The sequence below is a fragment of the Erpetoichthys calabaricus genome, chromosome 2, assembly GCF_900747795.2.
Source record: "Erpetoichthys calabaricus chromosome 2, fErpCal1.3, whole genome shotgun sequence".
Lineage (NCBI taxonomy): Eukaryota > Metazoa > Chordata > Cladistia > Polypteriformes > Polypteridae > Erpetoichthys > Erpetoichthys calabaricus.
Window position 1 is genome coordinate 8,194,088 of NC_041395.2, and position 10,458 is coordinate 8,204,545.

General features: G+C 43.3%; 1 long non-coding RNA gene across 1 annotated transcript; it reads right to left on the reverse strand.

Moving 5' to 3' along the window:
* Positions 1-738: 738 nt before the first annotated feature.
* On the reverse strand, positions 739-2,080 carry LOC127526806 (uncharacterized). The gene is made up of 2 exons (XR_007934240.1): positions 1,977-2,080; positions 739-1,819 (listed from the first exon to the last, which is right to left on the reverse strand). It is a non-coding gene; the product is annotated as an uncharacterized LOC127526806 (long non-coding RNA).
* Positions 2,081-10,458: the final 8,378 nt, after the last annotated feature.

Here is a 10,458-nt window from a genome sequence, read left to right on the forward strand (position 1 = left end):
TCTTTCCAGTACGTGGCTCCGTATTTTTAACCTTCGCTACTGTAACAAGCCTGATTATCGAGAAAGGGAAAGTTCCGACTCGATAAATAGGATCTCCAAACATTCCTTGCCGACGACCAGACGTGAAGTGGATCTCTCAGTGGAACCCCAATGGCAAAACCCCACGGGACCAGATGTTTGTATTTTACCGTATGAAAGTGTGTGACTTTTATTGTTTTTTGGACAACTCCTATGCCTTGAAGATTTTACAAAACTAAACTAAGCAGGCAGTTCTTGTTTCTTGTTAATAATGTTAGTTAAAAAAAAGAAAAAAGAAAAACCTACCTGTTTTTTATTTTAATTTTGTATCTTTTTTTTTTGTATTTTATAACTGATCATTGCTACTTCTTTGATACAGTAAGTTCCTTTCAGGACAAGTGCAGGCTCAAAAAATTGGCTAAACGTCAACCGGGTGACTTTCCTACTAAGATCTTCTCGACTTCATCAATGGTGTAGAGCAAAGTTGCTGAGGATCTGACCATAAGTGACGCTTCTCATGCCTTCCAGGAGCCAAAGCAATGGGAACAAAGGCGAGAGATGATTGGATCGCATAATGGAACCCACCAGGCAGTTATAAACTAAACCAGTATGTCTCCTCCTCAAAGGGCGGCCACGTTAGTGGGACGTGGATGGGCAAGTGTGGCTTAGCAGATAAGACACTGGACTCTGAACACACTAGTCCAGTGGTTCTCAACCTGTGGGGCGGGACCCCCGGGGGGGGGGGGGGGCATGAAGTAACTAAAAGGGGGGGGGCGCAAAGATGTGAAAAAAAGAAAACAAGAATCGAAAATATGAAAAATACATCTATTGAAACCAAAATAAATGAACTTAAGCTGCATGCTGATACTGGAAAAATAAATATAGAGTTAGATAAATGTCGATGAAAGTTAAGTAGGTATAATAAAATATCCATCTCTGATATATCATTAATTAAAAAAGAACAAATTGGTATTAGTGGGCTCCTTTCAAAAAAAACGATTAAAACTGTTATGAAAACTCGGGTCGCAAATACTTAAAGGTTGAGAAACGCTGCACTAGTCGGTCAGGTTGGCGAGCCTGCACTGGCGCAGCACCCACCACACAACAAAACAGCTCAGGACCCTGGTTGGCAAACATTCAGACACGTGGTCCAGTCCCACCCATCTATGTGTTATGTGGGCGTCCCCTTGGCCTGGTCCAGCCACTCGGGTCCTCAACCTTGAGCTGGATCAGCCTCGGGTAATCGCGCCACGTGGCTGTAGTGCCGTTACTGACGCTCCCTCACAATACACCTAAAGTGCCTCATTCGGGACTCTGTGAGCAACATAAAATCAAATCACCCTGTGATGGGCTGGCGTCCTGTCCAGGTGTTGTTCCTGCCTTGAACCCAGTGATTGCTGGGATGGGTTCCAGCTTCCCTGCGTAAATTAAGGAAAATGGATGGATGGTCATGTGACTCACCAGGGGGGGAAGAAATCGGGCGCGATGGTCAGAGTGTGGGGATGAGGTGCGTACTTAGCGAATCAAGTGGTTCACCTTAATGTGTTGAGTGGGATTATTAGGGGGAAATCGAGGGTGATCATCAAAGTGGTGGGTGGGGGGCTAACCTTAATGAATCCAGAACAAGCATGATGGGGGGGGGTGCCCAACCTTGGTGTATCTAGCACTATTATCATAGCAGGGGGGATTACTATGTCCAACATGATCATCAGGGGGGCATCAAGTATGATCATCAGAGTTGGGAATGGGGTCCAAGCTTGATGAATTCAGCACAAGCATCAGAACAGATTGGGGGTCCAATCTTGGTGTATCTAGCACTATTATCATAGCAGGGGGGATTAGTGTATCCAACATGATCATCAGGTGGGCATTGAGTATGATCATCAGAGTGGGAGTGGGGTCCAGCCTTAATAAGTCCAGCACAAGTATCAGAGTGGATGGGAGGTGGGGGGTCCAACCTTGGTGTATCTATCATTATTATCAGAGCAGGGGGAATTAGTGTGTCCAACATGATCATCAGGGGGAAACTGAGCACAATCGTCATAGCTGGGGTGGGGTCCAAGCTTGAGGAATCCAGCATAAGTGTCAGCATGGATGGGGGGTCCAACCTTGGTGTATCTATCACTATTATCATAGCGGGGGGGATTAGTGTATCCAGTATGATCATCAGGGGGCATCGAGCATGATCATTAGAGTGGGAGTGGGGTCCAGCCTTAATAAATCCAGCACAAGTATCACAGTGGATGGTTTGGGGTCCAACCTTGGTGTATCTATCACTATTACTGTGTCCAACATGATCATCGGGGGGAAACTGAGCACAATCGTCAGAGCTGGGGTGGGGTCCAAGCTTGAGGAATTCAGCGTAATTTTCAGAATTGATTGTGGGGGGGTCCAACCTTGGTGAATCAAGTACGATCGTCTGAACCGATGTGTGTCGAATGCGATCATCAGGGGCAAATCAAGCACAATTGTCAGAGTGATGTCAGGGGGGCTTCAGAAGGGGGGGGGGGGGGGGGTAGTGTAAGCCAACCTTCCCTATGAGCCTGTTCTAGACTCAGTATTGCAAAGAAGGCAGAAACAGCAATCTTGCAGTTAAACTTTCCTGTGTCTTATCTGCTATTCCACAATTCCTACCTACGTAATAACAATGGAGAGGAGTATGAACTCTAAAATTTGCCTTGGATTCCTGTTTTATTTGAAGTATTTTTAGAGTGCACAGAAACCTGGGGGCTCTTTGGAGGTGCAGAAGCTCTCGTGCGATTGACTCCTTACTATTTGTACAGCTTGTCCACAGATCTGACTGGGATTCAAGCAGGCAGTCTGGAATCTTCAAATTCAATGTAACGTAATACCATGAAAAGGGTTATGTGTTGGAAACGGAAATATAAAAATGTCGCTCAGTATGTTTCTTGCATGGCACCTTTGTAAAGTGAACACTGCCCGGGTGTTACACAAACACCATTTAGAGCACCACTGCTTAGGAAGTGACATGGTGACCGACTGGAGCTGCTGCCCCCTTGTGGCCCGACGTTCACTGCTTTAGCTGCTTCATTAGTAAGCTTCAACTGGGCTTCTCAAAGTTCAGTCATGGAGGACCCCCAGGTTGTCATTCTCACCAATTTCTACTTTTAATTGGACTCTTGCACTAATGAAGGAAAATCTTACTTAGCAGTTTGTGTTTGTTGTATCCCTCAAGAGATTACAAACTCATTTTAACTGAATGAAGCAGGAATTGAGATTGGGAGCATGCGCTGATAGCGTGTTGCCGCACCCACCACACAACGGACCACCTGGACTGCGACCTGAGTGCAGTGGGTGACACCTCAGTATGAAGAGGCATGAGAATTCTTTTTGTCTTTTTAGCATTATTTTTTAATGGCATGGCTATTCATGACACTATTTAATAACTACCTGTGCACGACGTTGAAATCTCAGTGATCAAAGTAGACCACAGCATGTTCAATTTTAACATTTGCAGTGCACCATCTGTTGGAATGTATTTTGTAATGCATGTTGCAATAACATGCATTGGTTTTGTAATTCCAACAGATGCCTCATCATAAACAGTTTTTGTAACAGAATGCATCGCATTTGTCATTCCAACAGATGCCGCATCATAAACAGTTTTTGTAACAGAATGCATTGCTATTGTCATTCCAACAGATACCACATAATAAATAGAGTTTTCAATAGAATGCATTGCATTTGTCATTCCAACAGATACCACATAATAAATAGTTTTTTCAATAGAATGCATTGCATTTGTCATTCCAACAGATGTCGCGTCATAAACAGTTTTTGTAACAGAATGCATTGCATTTGTCATTCCAACAGATGCCGCATCATAAACAGTTTTTGTAACAGAATGCATTGCTTTTGTCATTCCAACAGATACCACATAATAAATAGAGTTTTCAATAGAATGCATTGCATTTGTCATTCCAACAGATGCCGCATCATAAACAGTTTTTGTAACAGAATGCATTGCATTTGTCATTCCAACAGATGCCACGTCATAAACAGTTTTTGTAACAGAATGCATTGCATTTGTCATTCCAACAGATGCCGCATCATAAACAGTTTTTGTAACAGAATGCATTGCATTTGTCATTCCAACAGATGCCACATCATAAACAGTTTTTGTAACAGAATGCATTGCATTTGTCATTCCAACAGATGCCGCATCATAAAATGTTTTTGCAATAGAATGCATTGCATTTGTCATTCCAACAGATGCCGCATCATAAAAAGTTTTTGTAACAGAATGCATTGCTTTTGTCATTCCAACAGATACCACATAATAAATAGAGTTTTCAATAGAATGCATTGCATTTGTCATTCCAACAGATGCCGCATCATAAACAGTTTTTGTAACAGAATGCATTGCTTTTGTCATTCCAACAGATACCACATAATAAATAGAGTTTTCAATAGAATGCATTGCATTTGTCATTCCAACAGATGCCGCATCATAAACAGTTTTTGTAACAGAATGCATTGCTTTTGTCATTCCAACAGATACCACATAATAAATAGAGTTTTCAATAGAATGCATTGCATTTGTCATTCCAACAGATGCCGCATCATAAAAAGTTTTTGTAACAGAATGCATTGCATTTGTCATTCCAACAGATGCCACGTCATAAACAGTTTTTGTAACAGAATGCATTGCATTTGTCATTCCAACAGATGCCGCATCATAAACAGTTTTTGTAACAGAATGCATTGCATTTGTCATTCCAACAGATGCCGCATCATAAAAAGTTTTTGTAACAGAATGCATTGCATTTGTCATTCCAACAGATGCCGCGTCATAAAAAGTTTTTTCAATAGAATTCATTGCATTTGTGTTGAGCGCAATCATCAGGGGAAAATCAAGCACGGTCATCAGAGTGGAGAGGGGTGGAATGTGACCTTTCTGAATCCAGCACAATCGTCAGAGAGGATGAGGGGTTCAAACTTGGTGAGTCAAGCATGAATGTCAGACTCACTAGCCAGGGTCACTTGTTGTTTCAGTAGTGGGTTTACAAAGGTGTCTGTCAGTCTGCATTTATGTCACTGTTATTACCGTATATACTCGCGTTCAAGTTCTCCCGTTTATAAGTCAGGGCTTGATTTTACCGTATAATTTCTGGTATTTTATAATGTCGATCATATAAGTCGAATGTAGAAAACTCACGCTATTGGTCCAAGAGATTATGATATGCTAACGGCCGCCCACCTGAGAGAGTAACCGCGGAGCACACGGCCTTTTTGTTTTTTCTGTGTATTGTGCCTATGTGACCACACAGTAATACCTAAACTATTCTGAAGCGACGTTTGCACTGTTTTGTGTTTTTTGTATCTCAACAACAACAACGTTTATTTCTAGAGCACATTGTCATACAAATAATGTAGCTCAAAGTGCTCTACATGATGAAGAAAGAGAAAAAAGACAAAGTAAATAAGAATTAACATAAGGGAACACTAATTAACATAGAATAAAAAGTAAGGCTGCGGTGGGTTGGCACCCTGCCCAGGATTGGTTCCTGCCTTGTGCCCTGTGTTGGCTGGGATTGGCTCCAGCAGACCCCCGTGACCCTGTGTTCGGATTCAGCGGGTTGGAAGATGGATGGATGGATGGATAAAAAGTAAGGTCCGATGGCCAGGGAGGACAGAAAAAAACAAAAAAAAACTCCAGACGGCTGGAGAAAAAAAATAAAATCTGCAGGGGGTCCGAGGCCATGAGACCACCCAGCCACTCTAGGCATTCTACCTCATTCTATCTCACACCCTCATACACCTTTTATCGTAAGAGCATCCCTTATCTACGATGGAGCGTTCAATAAGAAGAAAATATAAAACTGGATTTAAATTAACAGTCGTTGAAGTAGCGAAAGAAATTTGATGTGTCTGAGAAACTGGTGCGAGATTGGAGGAGGCAAGGAGATGTAAGAAAACCAAAAAAAAAATTAAATGTTGTATTTTTGAACGGGCTGTCAGAATAACGACCAAAAGACATCATGAAGGATTGGGGCAGCCACCCGTATAATATTCCCTGGCTGCAAAAATGGTTTGAAATAATTGTGATATGTTCACAAGTCAGAGTCCAAAACAGAACTGAAGTCTTTGAGTTAAGATGGTGGCTTTAAAGGCCGGGTAAGGAAGTGACGTCATCTCTGGGGTCGGAACCAGAAGTGACGTCTCTAGGCCCTGAACTGGAAGTGACATCATCTCTAGGGCTGGAACTGGAAGTGATGTCATGTCTGGGGTCGGAACTGGAAGTGACGTCATCTCTGGGGTCGGAACCGGAAGTGACGTCTTCCCTAGGGTCAGAACCAGACGTGACGTCTCTAGGCCCTGAACTGGAAGTGACATCATCTCTAGGGCCGGAACTGGAAGTGGTGTCATCTCTAGGGTCAGAACCGGAAGTAACGTCTCTAGACCCGGAACCGGACATGACGTTATCTCTGGCCCCTGGACCGGAAGTGACATCATCTCTAGGGCTGGAACTGGAAGTGACATCATCTCTGAGACCGGAACTGGAAGTGGTGTCATCTCTAGGGTCAGGACCGGAAGTAACATCTCTAGACCCGGAACCGGACATGATGTCATCTCTGGTCCCTGGACCGGAAGTGACATCATCTCTAGGTCCGGAAATGGAAGTGACATCATCTCTGAGACTGGAAGTGGAAACGGTGTGGTTTCTAGGGTCGGAACTGGAAGTGACATCTCTAGGACCTGAACTGGAAGTGATGTCATCCCTTGTCCCGGAACTGGAAGTGACATCATCTCTAGGGCCGGAACTGGAAGTGACATCATCTCTGAGACCAGAACTGGAAGTGGTGTCATCTCTAGGGTTGGAACCGGAAGTGACGTCTCTAGGCCCGGAACTGGAAGTCATGTCGTCTCTGACCCCTGAGCCGGAAGTGATGTCATCTCTAGGGCCGGAACTGGAAGTGACATCATCTCTGGTGCGGGAACCAAAAGTGACATCATTCTCTGGGGCCGGAACCTGATGGGATTTCCTGAGAGTGGTCTGCAAAGAACCGAGAGAGACAGTCAGTGCACCCTGCCTCCCCCTGGTGTGTCATGGAATTACTATTACATCGGCCCTTCAGCTGCCTCCTACTCGCACGTGTGTGACAGGGCGGATAAGTCGGGGTCTGATTTTATGATCGATTTTTCGGGTTTTAAGACCCAACTTATACGCGAGTATATCCGGTAAATACAATTCATAAGAAAAACAAAATGAAAAGAGACGCTGGTTTACTTCCTCAACATTCGCCCGCCTGATATCTGTGACCACCCTACCTGCTCCGGCTTACATCACGACATCTGCAAACAAACCAAACCAAAAATATATATTTTTTAAATCATTGATAATATGAGCGAGTTTCTTTCAAAATCACTTTGGAACTGAGCTGGGACCGAAAGGGACTTAGTGTAAACTCAAATCGGGAGCATGGTATCTTTGTAATGAACTGTTGGACCGTTTTCTTCTCGCATGAGTTAAGTGCCTCCTTGCACTTTGTGTGTAGACTTGTAGGTAGCGACAAAATCGGCCGAAATACGAGAGACGCCCCTGTCTCAAGATAGTTCTGGCTTGCTGTAGCTCTTTGGTAATGCAAAACGTTTCCAGCGTGTGTGCTGTTTTAGCGAATACTTTTGCTTGTCCTGCATTTGATGACATGTTCCTAGAGTTAGAGTGTATTTGTTCACTATATACATATCTATTTTTTGTATCTAATGTAAACTTCTCAAATGTTGTTTGATGTACTTCTGAGTCATGTGTGTATTCATTTCATGGCACACACATATATATATATATGTATGTGTGTGTGTGTGCGTATGTGTGTGTGTATATATAGCTATAAATATATACAGTACATGTGTGTGTGTGTGTGTGCGCGTGTGTATGTGTATATACATATATATGTATGATGGGACATTTGATATTCTGATTATCCGGAGGACAGGCACGGATCACACCCATTAATCCCACTCCGAGCACACAGAGATCCGTCTGCCTCTCCCCCCCCCCTGGCTCACCAAGGACTTGACGAATAAGTCAGGCAAGTGGATCACCAATGTACTCCTCCTGTCTAATGGAAAAAGTCAAATTTGGAGAACAGCAAAAAAAAAAACGAAAGCACAAATTGAAAAAATAAAGAAGAAAGGAACGGGATTTGCTTATAGTCGCGTCTACCGACTGCATGTAGCCACTGCCTCAGGTGTTAAGGGGGCTCGAGTACGTCTTTTGTCGGAGTGAATTCCCCCCTTTCGGTGTCAATGGATGCTCCTCTCAGTTTTAGAGAGAGATACGAGGCATCCCGCGGCTTCAGCGATGGGCTGAATGGGACAAATCTTTCCGTCATCTCCTGATGACCGTAACCTCGGACATGCTGAATGTAGATTGACATTTCAATGATTTTTTTTGCCTGCTCAACCGAAAATTCTGTTTTCTCTGATGTCCTGAATCGAGCCCATTGGGTTCTCTACGGCGGACCCTCTTTAAATTTGACTTTTTCCACTCTCTCTCTATCTCTCTTGGTTTTTTGAAAATCAAGAATGGGTTTAAGCACAACATTTATAGGCACAACGTTTGTAAAATGAGCCAATACTCCTGCTAATCACTTTTCCATTGACATATTCCAGCTCTTTCAAGGGGTGGGGGGGGATTTCTTGGAAAATGGTTAGCGCCGGTTTTCTTATGTTGGGTTTTGTATGTAGCAAGCTGTTTTAGGACTTTTCTTACTTTTGAGTCTTTGTACTGTAATTCTAATACAAACCAAATTGTATTTGCAATCCTTTCTATACTAGAACTTTGGATGATACAAGCAAGTTGTTATTACATATCACTAAATGTTGTACTTTTGATGTACAAAAGATTATGGAAACTAATAAATGTTCTTCATATCTAACTTGAATCGGTGGTTAATGACTCCTTTAAAATGGCTCCTGCAATAAGTGTGGACGGTGGGGTGAGCATCCACGGGGGCAGAGACAGAAGTCTGAAGAGACGAAATCAGGGCCTCGCTGTCCATCTCAACTGCTTTATGGCAATACAGGGAACTGTGGAATACCCCAGAAGAATAACGCTGAGGATCATGTTTGAAGGCAATCGGGTTGGAAAAACTGGATAAAGGTATGTGGATAAAGAGCGTCATGTGTCCAAACACGAGTGACGAGTGAAGCTTCTGGGCTTCAAACCCTGAGTTTGTGGGTTCAGATCCCACTGCTGACACCTGTATGACCAGGAGTTACTTCACCCGCCTCTGCTCGAAACATAATTGAACCCATTGTATCTCAAATATTGTAAGTCACCTTGGAAAAAAGATGTCTGCCAAAGTCATAATGAGGATTAACCCTTAAACCGCCACATACTTTTTTTTTTTGGGGGGGGTGGACACCAAATACTTTTTTCCTGCACTTTTTAAGGAAACGTCACAATTACTGCAGCACTGATCATTTTTACACACTGCCAATGAACTGTAAAAATGATTAAATTACTGCAACAATCTATTATGATATGTACGAGGTGCGACTGACGCCATTGATGAAATGCAGTAAATCACAGACTGAGCCAACTGCGCTTGAACTGGCTGAGGCCTGCAGGCTGTCCCAGGGACAGTGATGCTGATTCGCTAGGGGGCGCCAGTGGTCCTCAGCTGGCTGCTCAATGACTGATCAGCTCCAGTGTGCTGGCAAATTGTAATGGGAACTGAATAGAACCAGTTGCGGCATTCAACGAATGTATATCGCCGAATATACCCGGCTCCACCGTGTTGGCAAACTGCATAGGGAACCGACTAAAGCTGGTTACGGCAGTTTAAGGGTTAATGTCAGTAAATGTCAAATATTACACACAGGAAGTAAAAATATGAAGTTTGAATACAATGGGAGGTCTGAAACTCAAAAGTCCACCTTATGAGAAGGATTTAGGAGTCATAGTGGACTCTAAGCTATCATTTGTCAGAGAGTGTTCAGGAGCCATTAAGAAGGCTAACAGAATGTCAGGTTATATAGCGCCTTGATGTGTGGAGTACAAGTCACAGGAGGTTCTGCTCAAGTCTTTATAACACACTGGTGAGGCATCATCTGGAGTCCTGGGTGCAGTTTGGGTCTTCACACTACAAAAAGGACATAGCAGCACAAGAACATGTCCAGAGAAGAGCAACAAGGCTGATTATGGGGCTACAGGGGATGAGTTAGGAGGAAAGAATGAAAGAGCTGAGATTAACACTTGTATTAAGTTTATTAACTCTTATTAGGTCTGATCACACAATGGGAGGTCTGAAAATCAAACTTCACCTCATGAGAAGGATTTAGGAGTCATAGTGGACTCTAAGCTATCAACTGCCAGACAGTGTTCAAAAGCCATTAAGAAAGAAAAACGAATGTCAGGTTATATAGCGCCTTGATGTGTGGAGTACAAGTCACAGGAGGTTCTGCTCAGGC